The following is a 14,882-nucleotide window of genomic DNA, read 5'->3' on the forward strand; positions in this document are numbered from 1 at the left end:
GCATGCCTGCGGCAGGTCGACCGGAGCCCGGGACGAGTGGATCTGCCGCAGGCATGACTGCGGAGGGGGTGCTCGTCCCGCGGCTCGGGTGGACCTCCCGCAGGCATCACTGCGGCAGGTCAACCGGAACCGCGGGACCACGGCACCTGCCGCAGGCATGCCTGCGGCAGGTCCGCTAGTCCCGGGCTCCGGAGCCACGGGAAGACGCGCGCGCTGGGGTCTAGAGCCGCCCCTGAGCGGGGGCCCCCCGCCGCCGAATGCCCCGGGCCCCCGGAATTCTCTGGGCGGCCCTGGCACAGAGCCACACTGTCCCTGTAGGAGCACCAGGGAGATGGTGCCTAAGGCAGGCTCTCTCTCTCTCCTCCATTACTGCTGTCTGTATAGTCTGCACAAGGTGGTGCATTTCACACCAGCCATTAGACTGAAACAAAAGGTTCCTCCAAGGCCACCGGCATCAACAGTAAGCCACTACTAGCGGCAAAATAGGGGACAGATTCAGGTACAGTAGAATTATTTCACATTCACACCAGCATCTGGTCCACCGTATCCAGACCTGAGCTGTCATGGGAAGTGTGATGCATCTGTGTGCAACTGATATACCCTAGCAAACAGAGAGCTGGATTCTTCTCTCACTGACTAGTGTAAATCAGGATTAATTCCACCAAACTCACTGTAAATTGCCCTGGGTACTTATGTTAAGCTCTGTTTTAGCTGAGGTGCTGAAGAAATATCAGTGAAGAACAGCTACTCTGCTCATCTCTTTATGCTGTTGGTCACAACTGTCTGTTACAGCTTTCCCCCTATTCCATTTTGTTTCTTACAGCTGTCCCCTTACTCCATTTTGTTTTTGTTCTCCTCCTGTGGCCACCCCTCCCTGGCTGTTAAGTTGTTTACCAGGGCCACTGCCCTTCTCAAAGGGAAGGCCCCTTAAGTCATTTACCAAGAGCCATTGCCCTTCTCAAAGGGATGGCCACTTGTGCTGCGTGCTAAGTGGGACCACTGCCCTGTTTAAAGGGTTGGTCCTGTTATCACCTTGTTAAACCTGGGCTTTGTGTAGGGTAGGCAATGTCCAGAGCTGCAAGACCTAATGTGTTTTTGAGATCCTGGGCATGAGTCATAGGCCTCATGTGCTTTTGAGTCCTGAGGTGTGAACTCACACCTATTGTCCAGGACTCTACCCAGGCATGTCTCTGTGCTCACCTGCAGTTTTTCCCTGTGTCTCCTCCCCTGTGACAGAGGGAGCCTATCAAAGTTACTGGTGGGAAGCTGCCTGAGTCTGCCTATATAACCAGACATTTTCTGATCAGACCTCGGAGAAGGTCCTTGCTTTGCCACCTGGTCTGACCAGCTAGGGGTCTTTGGGGCGCCCTCTCCCCGCTCTCGTTTGTTTTTGAGCGTACCCCCGTTTTTAAACTCCCCCCCCCACAAACAACGAATTTTGCCTGGAGATCTCCTGAATATTGTAAGTGAATCGAGTCCTCTCTGTGTCCTCTGATGCTGCTGCTATTCCTGTCTCTGTGCTTGCTGCTGTCCTGGGGATTGGTAAGAACTCCCTCTTGCAAACTCCCCCTGTCCTGGCTGCTGGCCTTGTTTCCCCAGCAGACAGACCGAAGTTAACTCCGTAGTCTGTGTTCTGTAACTGCTCTGCTTCTAGCTCTGCAGCGCCTTTGCTGCTAGAAATAAACCTGCTTGAAGCCGCCCCACTGCTGCAGCCACCACTAGTTAACCCCCCCCCTCCTTGGAGCTGTATCCTGGGCACACACCACTCTGCCCTCTGGAACTACCCCTAGTATAAGGTGCACCCATTAGGTTAGGTTTAGCCTTTAGTCTAGATAAATTGTAATTTCATTTTGCATAGCTGTGGTTAAGTTAGGTTTAGAAAATTGTTTGCATTGTACTCTGTAAGTTAGGCTTAGAGAATTGTTGCATTGTGTTTTGTTACTTGCTAATTTGTGTAGTCTTGGTTAAGTTAGATCATAGATAAGATTTTGCTGTGTTCTGTATAATTGTGATTAAGTCTGTCTTCTCACTGTCAGCACCCCCCCCCCCCCCCGGCTTCCTCTGTGTCTCCCTGATTTGTTGCAGTCTTTGCTGCTTAAACTTACAGCCTGTTTGTTCTCTGTGTCTCTCTGAGTTTAAATCTCCCCCCGCAGTGACTCTGCCTTTGCTCTCTGCTCCACCACGTGCTCTCTCTTTTAATTCCTTCCCTCACGTGTTCACCCTGCTCTTACTGCTGCCAAACCTCAATTGTATTGGCAAAGTCTAGCATAAAACCCCATTGGTTACTTTTTCTCTCTGATACACCTCACATTCTACATTTACACCACTGTGACACATTTTTACCTAGGATTGTTGCTACTTAACATATTTTATCCATAACTGTTAGTTGGTTAAATGCTGCTGTAACACACCCTTTACGTAGAAATTGTTAGCTACCTGTTACATTTATATTTCTGTGTTAATTGGTTACCCACTGTATTGTATCCGACTGGGTTGTACCCCACTATTGAAACCCCCTATACTGTTCACCAAAAGAAACCCCTCCCCAATTGTCTACCTTAACAAGCCCCATACCCCTCACTATTGAATTTTCCCTGTTTTTGCATTTTCTTAATAAAGTTTATTTTGCACCCCACCAGTGCAGTAATTGTTCCCCAAGATCCCCTACCTGCTGGCAGGGTCAACAACTAATTTAAAAGACCTGAGTTTGTGAGACTTTTCCAGCCTTTTTTGGTAACAGAAACTTAAATATCTGCCAGGTTATAAGACATCACCCAGCAAAAAAATCATATATGACATACGTAAGGTAAACAACATGCCTGCATCTAGCAGAAAAGAAACTGATGAGCTTGGGGTAAGAGAACTTCCTCAGGGGAGTGGAAAGGGCAGCAATGAGAGAAATGTTATTTTAGAATAAAACATAATTAAACAATAGGCCCCACATAACATAGTTTTCAACAATTGCTTTCTTCTCATGTGCTCTCTTCCCACGTACACTTGTGTTTAAACTAAAGCGCACCAGATTTACACATCTGTGGGGTTAGAGCTTAATGCTGTTGGGGGCCCTCAGTTCTAGAATTCCGCTCTGCTGCTGCTGTGAGAGAGTTCGAGTTTGCTGACCTTTAGAGCACGGGGTGTTGTATGAATAGCATGTGTGGGTGTGTAATTATATTTAAGGGCAGGATTTTTTTGTGATGAGCTTTCAGAGACTCATACAATTGAGCACATTTTTCAAATACAAAAAATAAGTGATTGAATCAGAAATAATATCATCTACAGAAAGAAAAATGGTGGCAGAACAAGAGTAAAGAGAATGAACTCTCTTAAGTCACTTTGAACGTTCCTTGGTGTCCACTGATTTGATCAGGCATTATGGGAAATTTGTCATAGAGAAGCAACATTTTTTAAGTTACTAACATATGCTGCAGTATCAATCTGACACATTTCAATTGTGGAAAGGAGTTTCCACTGCAAGCGTTACTATAGATACAATGTAATAATTGACAAAAAAAAAATGGATGGATTCCAAAGTAAAAACAAGCAGAAGGAAAGATGGAAGAGGTAACCTGGTGGCAGGGAAATACTGGAAGAAATCACTTCTATATTGTAGCAGTGCGAAATGCACACATATAGAGAGTAAAATATATGGTTCAGAGAGAAGAGTTTAGTCCTGATCTACTTTGCTCTTATCTGTCATCCACAGTGTTGTTCAGATGATATAATTAATACTTTCTGCTTAAGTGATGACAGTGTTGGACAATTAAGAAATAATTATGTTTTTCTTAGAGCCCAAGCTGAGTCCTGTGATTATGTAAGAATCTGAGCATTCATTTAAAAAATAAAGTCCATTTCTAGCCCTCATGACTGTGGAGAAAAGCTTGAAAATCTGAACATGAATTGTTACAGAAGTTGTAGACAAGTAAAAAGACCACCCACTTTCATAAAACATATGATTTTTGGGGGCCTGACTCATTATTCTGGAACTCTTGGGGTTGGCAATACTGCTTACTAGAGGTAGGTGAATAACTGATTTTTTTTTTTTTTTGGTTCATTGGCCAATCCAAAAAAAATGTTTTGGGTTGACCCAAAATGAAAATGTTTTGAATTTTTTGATGAACTAAAAAAATCTGCAAAAAAATCTGTTTTACATTAAAGTAAATATTTCATTTTGGTTTTGTTTGTTTTTTTTAACTCTTTTAAAAGAAAATTAACCTAAAATCCAAAAAGGTATTGTCAATAAAAAAATAGAAACATTTTGTTTTAAAAATGTTAAAACGTGGATTTTTTCAGATTTTTTTTTTGGTTGGTTGGTTGGTTGGTTGGTTTTGGTTTGGGGGTTTTTATTCCCTCCTCCCCCCCAAAAAAAATTTGGTGAAACTGACATTTATTTGTGAAATGTTTTAGATTAGCTGAATTTTTGGTGAAAATGTTTTGCCCAAAATATTTCACCCAGCTATACAGCTTATGCAAACCTCCAAATCAGGTCCAATGAGAACAGTAGGCTCAGAACCTTAAAGTATTTAAAATATTATTACCTGAAACAAAAGCTCACAGAAGTTAAAATCTAGTACTGAGTGCAGGAATTGATCAGAACACATTTTCTCCCTTTATTGAAGATAGTGTCTGAGCTATGGCCCGGGAGTGGGGGAGAGAGTGTTGTGTATTTCGTTGTCATGGGTTTTGTTACTATGGCAACTGAGTTAGACTATTAAGGGATAGCTCAGCCGGTTTCAACCGGCTGAGTGAGCTCTCTGTCTCTGTAAATAAAATGGAGGTTTTGGTTAGCTGCCTGCTCTCTGGCCTCAAGTGATTGCTTCCTACACCGGCTGCCCCAAGGATACAACACTGGTGACGAGGATGGGATCCTGGTGCTGCTCCAGTAACAGAAGGAAGTAGAAGTCAAGGTAAAGACCAAACAAAGAAAAAAAGCTGCTTGTTGCACTGACTGTGAAAGTGAAACTAAAAATCATGGCTACTCTGACCAGGCCCCTGGAGCCTTTTGATGAGAATACAGAGCAGTGGCATGTGTATACTGAGCGTTTTGAGCTTTTTGGTATTGCAAATGACATTACAGAAGCGAAGAAAGTGCCAATATTCTTAACTGTTGTAGGGGCTAAAACCTACTCTCTGCTATGCAGCTTACTACACCGTTAAGCCTGAGACTAAATCTTACAGTGACATTGTGGAAATCCTGGGGTCTCATTTCTCCCCAAAACCACTGGTAATTGCTGAAAGATATAGGTTCCACAAAAGAGACCAAAAGGAAGATGAAACAGTTGTACAATTTGTAGCCATTTTAAAAAAGCTAGCAGAACACTGTGAATTTAAAGAGATATTAAATGATGCCCTGCATGACAGGTTAGTGTGTGGCCTCTGCAGTGAAGCTATACGGAAGCGCCTACTGACAGAGGCTCAGCTTACATTACAGAAGGCTGTTGATATTGCTGTCTCCATGGAACTGGCTACAAGGGAGGCACAGTACATCGGTGCATCCCCTAGGGTGCAAAAAGTGTCACAAGAACTGACCCACAAAACGGTGCAGAGTCAAGAATGTTACCGCTGTGGTAAGCTGGGTCACCAGGCATCAGAATGCTGGTGTAAGGACCTGGTGTGTCGACACTGTGGCAAAAAGGGACACATTGAGTATGCCTGTAAACAAAAGAAAAAGAGGCCTGTGGTCTGGCCGACAAAAAGAGGAACCTTGCATACCCTAGAGCAGACCCAGGATGACCAAGGTGACACCTCCTCACAAGAGGAAGTGCCACTGCATGTTTTGTCTTTGGCAGCGGGCTCACATGAATACTGGGTAACCCCCTTATTGGAGGGCAAACCTATACGCATGGAACTAGACACCGGTGCAGCTGTCTCGCTGGTTCCGGAGACTGTGTATAAGGAAAAGCTACAGCATCTTCTGCTTAAGGCAACAAAAACTGTTCTGAAGACGTATACAGGTGAAGCTGTGCCCATGTTGGGCACTATTGATGTTAAGGTGGAGCTCAATGGACAGGCGGCTAAATTGCCACTGTTTGTGGTGAGAGGTGACTACCCAGCCTTAATGGGTAGGTCTTGGCTTGGGAAGATTCAGCTGAACTGGGCAGAAGTGCACCGGATGACTAAAGAAGAAACCAGTCTAACCCCTATACTAAGGAAACATGCTGCTGTTTTTGGAGATGATTTGGGAAGTATGAAGGGAATCACTGTGACATTGAACATTAAACCTGGCAGTCCACCAAAATATCTGAAAGCCTGTACTGTGCCATATGCCATCAGGCCAAAAGTTGAAGCAGACCTGGAGCGCCTGGTCACCAATGGAGTCCTAATACCAGGTACCCATAGCTCATGGGCCACTCCTATTGTTCCAATAGTGAAGAAAGATGGCTCTCTCCGGATTTGCAGTGATTTTAAAGTCACTGTCAACCCAGTGTTGTGTGCAGAGCAATACCCGCTTCCCCGCATCGATGACCTCTTCGCAGGCCTGGCTGGGGGACAAAAGTTCAGTAAGATTGATCTGAGTCAAGCATATTTACAGATGCACGTCGATGAAAAGTCCCAAGAGCTGTTGACTATTGTGACTCATAAGGGGCTTTATCGATACTGTCGCCTACCCTTCGGAATCACATCGGCTCCCGCCCTGTTCCAGAGGGCTATGGACCAGATCTTGTGTGGCTTGTCAGGAGTTCAGTGCTATCTGGATGATATCCTGGTCACTGGAAGAAATGAAGAGGATCACTTAAAGAATTTAGAGGCTACCCTACAAAGACTGGAAGAGTATGGCCTACGAGTTCGCAAAGACAAGTGTGAATTCTTCAAGCCCTCTGTTGAATATTTGGGACACATCATCGATTCTGCAGGTCTTCATAAGGCCCCTGCAAAAGTTAAAGCTATTGTGGAGGCTCCCCCACCTCAAAATATAAGCCAGCTACGCTCATTTCTAGGACTACTGAACTATTATGGAAAGTTCATCTCACAGTTAGCCACACTGCTAAAACCACTTCATGAGCTCCTTGGGCAGAGCAAGGCCTGGAAGTGGACTGAAGCCTTTGATGTTGCATTTAACAAAGCTAAGGATGCATTGTTAAATTCTGAAGTTCTAACGCACTTTGATCCATCCTTACCCCTGCAATTGGCCTGCGATGCTTCCCCTTATGGAGTGGGAGCGGTCGTGTCACACATTATGCCTTCGGGAGAAGAAAGACCTATTGCTTTTGCTTCACGCACTATAAGCAAAGCAGAAACTAACTACGCCCAAATCGAACGTGAGGCATTAGGAATTGTTTTTGGAATTAGGAAGTTTCATCAGTATCTGTTTGGGCGAAAGTTTACTCTTCTTACAGACCATCGACCTCTGACATCAATTTTTGGACCCTACACAGGCATTCCCCCATTAGCTGCTAGTCGTATGCAATGTTGGGCATTGATACTTTCTGCACACACATATGAAATCAAATATCGGAAATCCATTCTGCACGGCAATGCAGATGGCCTCTCAAGGTTGCCTTTACCGGTCAAACATCAAGATAGTGCCCAAAAGGAAATCTTCTACTTTGAACAGGTAGAGAATACACCCATCACTGCTGCTCAGATAAAGAAGGCAACCCGCGTTGACCCAGTATTATCCCAAGTTATGGACCTGGTGATGCATGGAAAATCTCGACAAACCTCTCCGGTCTCACCCGACCTTGTTACCTACATGTCCAGGAGGACAGAGTTATCGGTCCAATCTGGTTGTTTGTTGTGGGGGAGATGTGTCATTATTCCACCACCACTGAGATCACAGATGTTAGAACGGCTACATTCCAGTCACTGTGGAATAGTGCGCATGAAGGAAATTGCACGAAGCTATTTTTGGTGGCCTAGATTGGACAGTGCTCTTGAAGAGAAGGCAAAAGCTTGTATGTCATGTCAGGGTGTAAGAAATGCACCCCAGTGGGCACCCATACATCCATGGGACTGGCCTGAAAACCCGTGGCAACGTATTCACGTTGACTTTGCTGGCCCCCTTGAAGGAAGCATGTTCTTGGTGGCAGTAGATGCCCATTCTAAATGGCCAGAAGTCTCTATAATGCAGTCCACTTCTGCAGAGAGTACTATCCAAAAACTACGAGGACTCTTTAGTCGTTTTCGTCTGCCAGAACAACTTGTGAGCAACAACGGACCGCAGTTCGTCTCTCAGGAGTTTCAAAATTTTATGAAGGCAAATGGGATACACCATATCACGTCAGCACCATATCATCCGTCCACCAACGGATTAGCTGAAAGATTTGTGCAGACAATGAAAAACGCTTTGAAATCAGCAAAGGGACAACACTCCATTCAAAAGCGCCTGGATACCTTCTTACTTTCCTATAGAAACACACCTCATGCTACGACCCAGGCTTCCCCAGCCTTTCTAATGATGGGACGACAGCTGCGCACTTGCTTTGAGCTGCTGAAACCTTCTGAACCCAGACAAACTGTGCAACATCAGCAGCAATATCAAGTCATCAGACGGGCACCCAGAGCAAAAGACCGAACCTTTAGCCCAGGGCAGCCAATTTTGGCTCGGAATTATACTTCCAGAGCTAAATGGGTCCCGGCCACAGTCATCACTCAAACAGGACCTGTTTCCTATACAGTCCGGACTGCAGAGAATCTTACCTGGCGGCAACATGTAGATCAGCTGTTGCCAGGTCATGCCAGTCTTCAGGACCCATCTGCAGTTGAGGGTCTGACTTCACCCTCCTGGTGAGACACCGAATCATGAGTCACCTGTTCCTGACTGTTCTCCTCCATTACTGCCGGCAGCTGAGATACCCCTTTGCCCAGCACGAGCTGATACCACCTCCTCACCTATTCGTGCTGCGGACCCTGAGCCCCTAGTACTTTCGGGTGCAACAACACCAGAAGTTTGCCGTAATCCACCTAGAGACAGAAGGCCTCCTCATCGGCTGGATCTTTAGTTAGGGCGAACCCACGGTTATGGGGCAAAATAATCCCCAGGGTTTAGCCGGGAATGGAGGCAGTCTACCCTCCTTCTCTAGTTTAGTGTGTGTTTTATTTAGGGGATGTTCTTATTAGGGGGGGAGGAATATGTTGTGTATTTGGTTGTCATGGGTTTTGTTACTATGGCAACTGAGTTAGACTATTAAGGGATAGCTCAGCTGGTTTCAACCGGCTGAGTGAGCTCTCTGTCTCTGTAAATAAAATGGAGGTTTTGGTTAGCTGTCTGCTCTCTGGCCTCAAGTGATTGCTTCCTACACCGGCTGCCCCAAGGATACAACAGAGAGGGACTTGTGGCCCGCAAGGCTCTAAATTGTGTCTTGCGTGGACAATTATGCTAAGGAGAATATTTATATTTGATATGAAGCGAAAGCATCTTCCATGAGCCACAACCTGTGATTTTAAATAGAAGTGTTTGAATTAGGAGCATTATTATGGGGAGGTGGTAGAACCCCCCTCTATTGCTCTAGAAGCAGCTCTGCTGGTATCCCAGAGTGTTGTGAGCATCTGCTGTCCCTTCCCTGGTGCAGTGTTCAGCATCTCCTCTGGTGGTTGTCTGCAGCATCACAAGAGAAATAGGCAAGTACCTCTGGTTGTTTCACTGCCTGCTTTTCATCTGGACTGTGGGAGCCCATAAGAAAGCAAGATAGGTGCTCACCTAGGTTTGACTGAGTCATGGGAGTGAGGAAGGCTGCCTAGCAAAGGATGGCTCTTTTCCCTTTTACAGCCACACAGAGCAGTCAAGGAGAGGGAGAAAAATCAGGAGCATCTAAGAACTAACCAGTGATGGCTCCCTGATTTTCTGCCCCACCCTGGAGCAATTCAGTGCAGTCTAGGAACTGCTCTAACTTGTGCAACCTAACTGTGGACTCCAATTAGGGATAGCTGAAGTGCAATTCGTTCTAACCATTCACCCTGCCCACTCCCTGACAGGCTCTTCCCCAGACCTAACAAACCCTCTGCACCAGGGTTGCATGAAGGGAGGTGTAGAAGCTAGCACTGACTGTATCCCATAAGAGGGAAATCTCCAGCAGGGTTTTATGGGTGGGACAAAGGGAACAGACCAGGAAAGAGAGTCTATCCCAAAGCCTTGGTTGCATCTATTTGACCTTTCTGAATTAGTTTGCTTGGCCCTCAGTCTGAAAAGACTGGACACCACTGTGGGCAATGTTACATATGTAAGCAGGGTCTGAATGACTTCTTTCCTGACAGCTAGCTGGGAGGAGGAGAGACTTCAGGTGTGTTCATGTAAATACAGTTTGCTCCTGCTCTGCTTAGATATCCAGCAGATAGAGCAGTGTGTTGCTCAAAGTAATCAACTTTGGCTGGTGTTGGGTGACAAATCACTTTAGTACTGAACGCAGGGGTAGTGAAATGCCGTTACCAATGTTGTCATTATTGTATGAATAAGGGGAGCAGAACTGTGCTTGACCTGTCCCAAAAGAGCGGGTCAACCTTAGCTGAAAGGACCTCGTTAAGCCTGGGGCTTGAATGCCAGATGCCTGGGAAAGAAAGGAGGGGTGGGGACAGGAGCTTTGGACCCTCCCCAGGGGCTTTCCCAAGACTGGTTTAACCTGTTCCTTCGCATTGTTCAAAGAAAGAACTAAATACGCTTCATTAGAAACCTCTTTGTTATTTTAAATGCTCAATAAGAGCTGAAATCAGTTGTGTTTCTGTCCAGCCTGTTAAGAGCTAAAAATGTCACTGAATGTTGAAATCACTTGAGATGGGTCAGTGTTTCTGCCCAGCTTGCAAAGAGCTGAAAATTACTAAGGCTATGGCTACACTTAAACTTCAAAGCGTTGCCACGCTGGGGCTTTGACTACACTGGCGCTTTGTAGCGCCGCAATTTGCAGCGCTGCAGAGGGTGTGTTTTCACACCCTGCTGCAGCGCTGCAAATTTGTAAGTGTAGCCAAGCCCTCAGAGACTGATGTACAGAGGTCACAGCAGAGAGGCAGCTGGCAGCAGAAGGTGACTGACAGTCATCTGGCGAATGAGTGGCTGGCAAGGCAGTGAGGAATCGCAGCTGGCAGGACTGCCATCCGAGAGGAGCAGCAGCTGGTGGGACATCCAGTGAAGAGGAGCAGTGGCTGGTGGGGTGGCCAGCCAAAGCAAGTGCTAGATGGTGGAGCAAGCAAGGTGCCTTCTTCCCCAGGTGGGAGATAAACTCGCACAGATGTGCCTCTGAACCCTGGGTCCTCTCTGACCAAGGAAAACTACTGTGAGTGGGGTGTGGTGAGGGAGCAGAGAGGGGTATAGAAAAGGAACTTTTGGTTGTGGAACTCAAAAACATGAGGCAGAAGGCACTGCCTCACGCACTCTGGGGTGTCCTGCTCACACTTTTATGATTGTGAATCCCGCTTGTGACATTTTCCCTAACTAATGTCAGGTGACTTCCCTTTCATTAAACATTTCTTTTCTACACTCAGACTCTGTGCTTGTGAGTGGGGAAATATTGCCTATCAGAGGTCCCCAGGGGTGGTGTGTAATTTTCCCAAGTTACTGGGTGGGGCTTGAGCCAGATCTGTGTTATGTCAATGGAAAGGAAGCCCTAGATATTGAACCTGGACCTGGTTGCTGCTGGCTCCACCTGGCAGAAGGGTTACACATACAATACTTTGGGAAGAGGGTGCAAGTCACAAATAGCACATAAGACACAAAATATGTGTAAACATTCCACATGTTTACTGCATAATGTGACACTAATTATTACTCAGAAGTATATACCACCTCATTCAGTACTGCGACACCCTCTAACAAAGAATATGGGCATGATCCTTCCTCAGTCCTTACTCAGACCAAACTCCCACTGTAGGGTTAGGACCAGTGAAGTTAAAATGAGATTTATAGTGGAAGAATTATTGTCTTGTGAGCTGAAAAAATGGGATAGAGGGAGCTGACTGTGGTATGTAATGTCTGAAGATTCAGGATAAAACATACCTCAAAACACACATTCCCTGTTTAACGGAACAGTTTTTCAAATAATCAAACCATCCTTATTTTTTTTATCATAGAGTAGTACAGGATATTATTGTTTAACAACTTGTAATTTACACAACAAAACAAATGTAAGCAGCCATGTCAGTATCCCCTATCTGATAATCAAATGTTTTCACATCGAGCAGGATTATCTAGCAGTGTGATTTGAATAATTAAATATATTTGTTTAAATAAACATAAAATACATAAAATCACTTTTCTGGCAAAATAAGACAGCTGTAGTGTCAGTGTATCAACAATAAAATGAGATCATTACCACCATATACTGAAGGAGTAAAGGAGGATGAAAACCAACAGTTCAGCCATAATGATTTCATTAGGATATATCTGTGGAGAGATGAAAGGAGAAGATCACTAACAGATTGCTAGTGAAGCAGAGAGTATGTTGAAGCAGCTGAATGTGATAACACTTTCAGAAATGAAAGTAGAAATGCTTCAGAAAATAAAAATAAGCTAAACATTTTCCCTCTGTCTTTACACAGGGCACCAGCAAAAGATAAAATGCACATTTTGTCAATTCACCCCAGAGTCATTGATCTCTATTGAGTGGTGAGCCTAATGAGGCAAGTAGGAGAAATTCATAATGGTCCTTACATATGTGCATTGTTGGGCTTGGATTATTGTGTTGAACTAAACAATGTTTTGTATAGGAAAGGCTTTCAAATGAAGATGGAACTTCTATTGCAAATAAAAAATATGAATTTTAAATCACGCTAAAGACTTATTTAACCTGGGTGAAGATTTAATGTATTCCACACATACTACCCTCTTTACCTTCACCATGCATTCTTCAGAAATCCTATAAAGCACATGAATTGCTTTGTTGGCTACGCTTTATATAGCCAACAAAATGAAACTGGAGATGTCCCCATAGTCTAACTACTTCTTTACTATTTCTTTCAGTCCTCTGTGGATATATACAAATCCTACCTGCAGTACATTCATCAAAACTGTGCCCAAATGATTTTATGAATCCACATCTCACGTCCTTACATTGCATATGCAAATCATCAGAAACAGGGCAGTTACCTGAAAAATAAAATGAGTCCAGATCTATTAAAATCACAAAGACTCCAACTTTGTGACTCTTACAAACACTTGTGTCAAATATTCCTGTGATGTCATCAGCCTTAAACAGGTTTCCTTACTGCCCTTACAGCTAACATTCCCACATATGAATCACACATTAACTTTAAAGGCTGCTGCTACTATTCATAGCAGCAGTGTGGCAGTTCCTCCCAGGAAACCTATAATCACTAAAGGCCATTGGCCTGATTTTCCACTATGACATAACTCCAGCATAAAATTGGTGTAATGAAGTGAATAATCAGGTCTCAAATCTAGATTCCATTGAATTCACTTGTAAAATCCCCAGTGACTTAAATGTCACCAGGGTTTGGTCCTAAAGTTTAGTCCTGGACACTACATGGGAGGCCATGTTAAGCCCACTGCAATCTGTGCCAAAATAGGAAAATGGAATAAAACACAATTCATAACAGGACAACAGACCTGTGAATTACAAGAGTCAGCCAATCATTGGCACTATAACAGGCTGGCAGTAGATAAAGAACCATCATATCTCCTATATCTCCTCTTCACACATGAATTTTAAAGTCTGATAACAATTAGGGATATATTTCAGAGTTTTGATGAGCATTTTAATTCCTTGTAACTATCTTTGTCACATCACAGGAATTGTTCCCAAGGAGAGGAGGTAGTTTATTAGTTAGAGCAAATGAACTGACAGGAAAGCAAATTCTGTGTTCTAAATTCATTCTGAGTCAGTCAGAAAATCTAGCAAGAAATGCATGCTTAGATAAGTCACTTAACTTCCAAGGGTAAAATGCTGGCTTTATTGAAGCCAATGGGAGTTTTGCCAGTGTTTTCAGTGGGGCCAGGATTTCAGTCCTGATGTTTTAGTCACCCCAGCTGACAAACAGGTAAAAAACAGAGGTCATAATGAAAATAAGCCTCTTCATTTCAATTGAGCTTTTATGAACAAATATTTTTTTTAAAAGTAAAATCCCAGATCCAACCATTCTTTCATGAGAGAAATCTGCATCAACAGACTGAAAGAATTGCAAAAATGCCTTTTTATTTAAAATATTTCTGATAATTTGTTGTGCAACTAAGGCCTGAGTGACATTTGCCCCACCATTATTTTCTCATGAACACAATCAGAGGTCATGTAAAGAAAACAAAGGAATGGAACAACCACGACAGTCTCTAGCCTGGTAACATTCTAAAGTCACCAGCATGGACGTTTCAGTGGAAAGTACAAGAAATAAGAAGCCAGCACTTTAACAGCTTTGACACTGATTTTGATGGCTGGAAAAAGTATAAACAACATAATTCACCCTGAGTCAGCCAGAAAAAAAATATTTTATCTTTCTTATCTTGATAATAGACATGCATGGGTTTAATTCAATAGGAAACTCCAAATTCATATGTCCTGTAAAGGATGGCAGGCCATGTGCAATGGGAATGGCATGCAGGATCTCAACTATTCTAAGAAGCATCGCAAAAACCCTTATATATTTTCAGCTTGATTATAAATAAATTAGACATTTTGGGATTTCCCTCAATATACAAAATAATTTAGATTGAATTCTTGACTTCATTTAAGTCACTGGAAGCTTTGCAATTGACTTCATTGGGGCCAGGATTTCACCCCCAGAGTTGACAATAGTTGTTCTTACAGTAATTCTTCATCAGTATAATTGATATTAGCTTTTTTTCCCTTGTTAAATATTATTACTGAAGTTTCCTGGATTCAATCCCAGCTGTATTATAGCAAGTCACCTTCAAGAAGGATAGTGGGTAAATTAGTTACTTTAAAATTAATGATGGCCACTGGTTCAGTTTCTTGAGTTACTTTTAGCATCTGATACCTTCTCACACA

Source organism: Mauremys reevesii, linkage group 1 (genome assembly GCF_016161935.1).
Source record: "Mauremys reevesii isolate NIE-2019 linkage group 1, ASM1616193v1, whole genome shotgun sequence".
Classification (NCBI taxonomy): domain Eukaryota; kingdom Metazoa; phylum Chordata; order Testudines; family Geoemydidae; genus Mauremys; species Mauremys reevesii.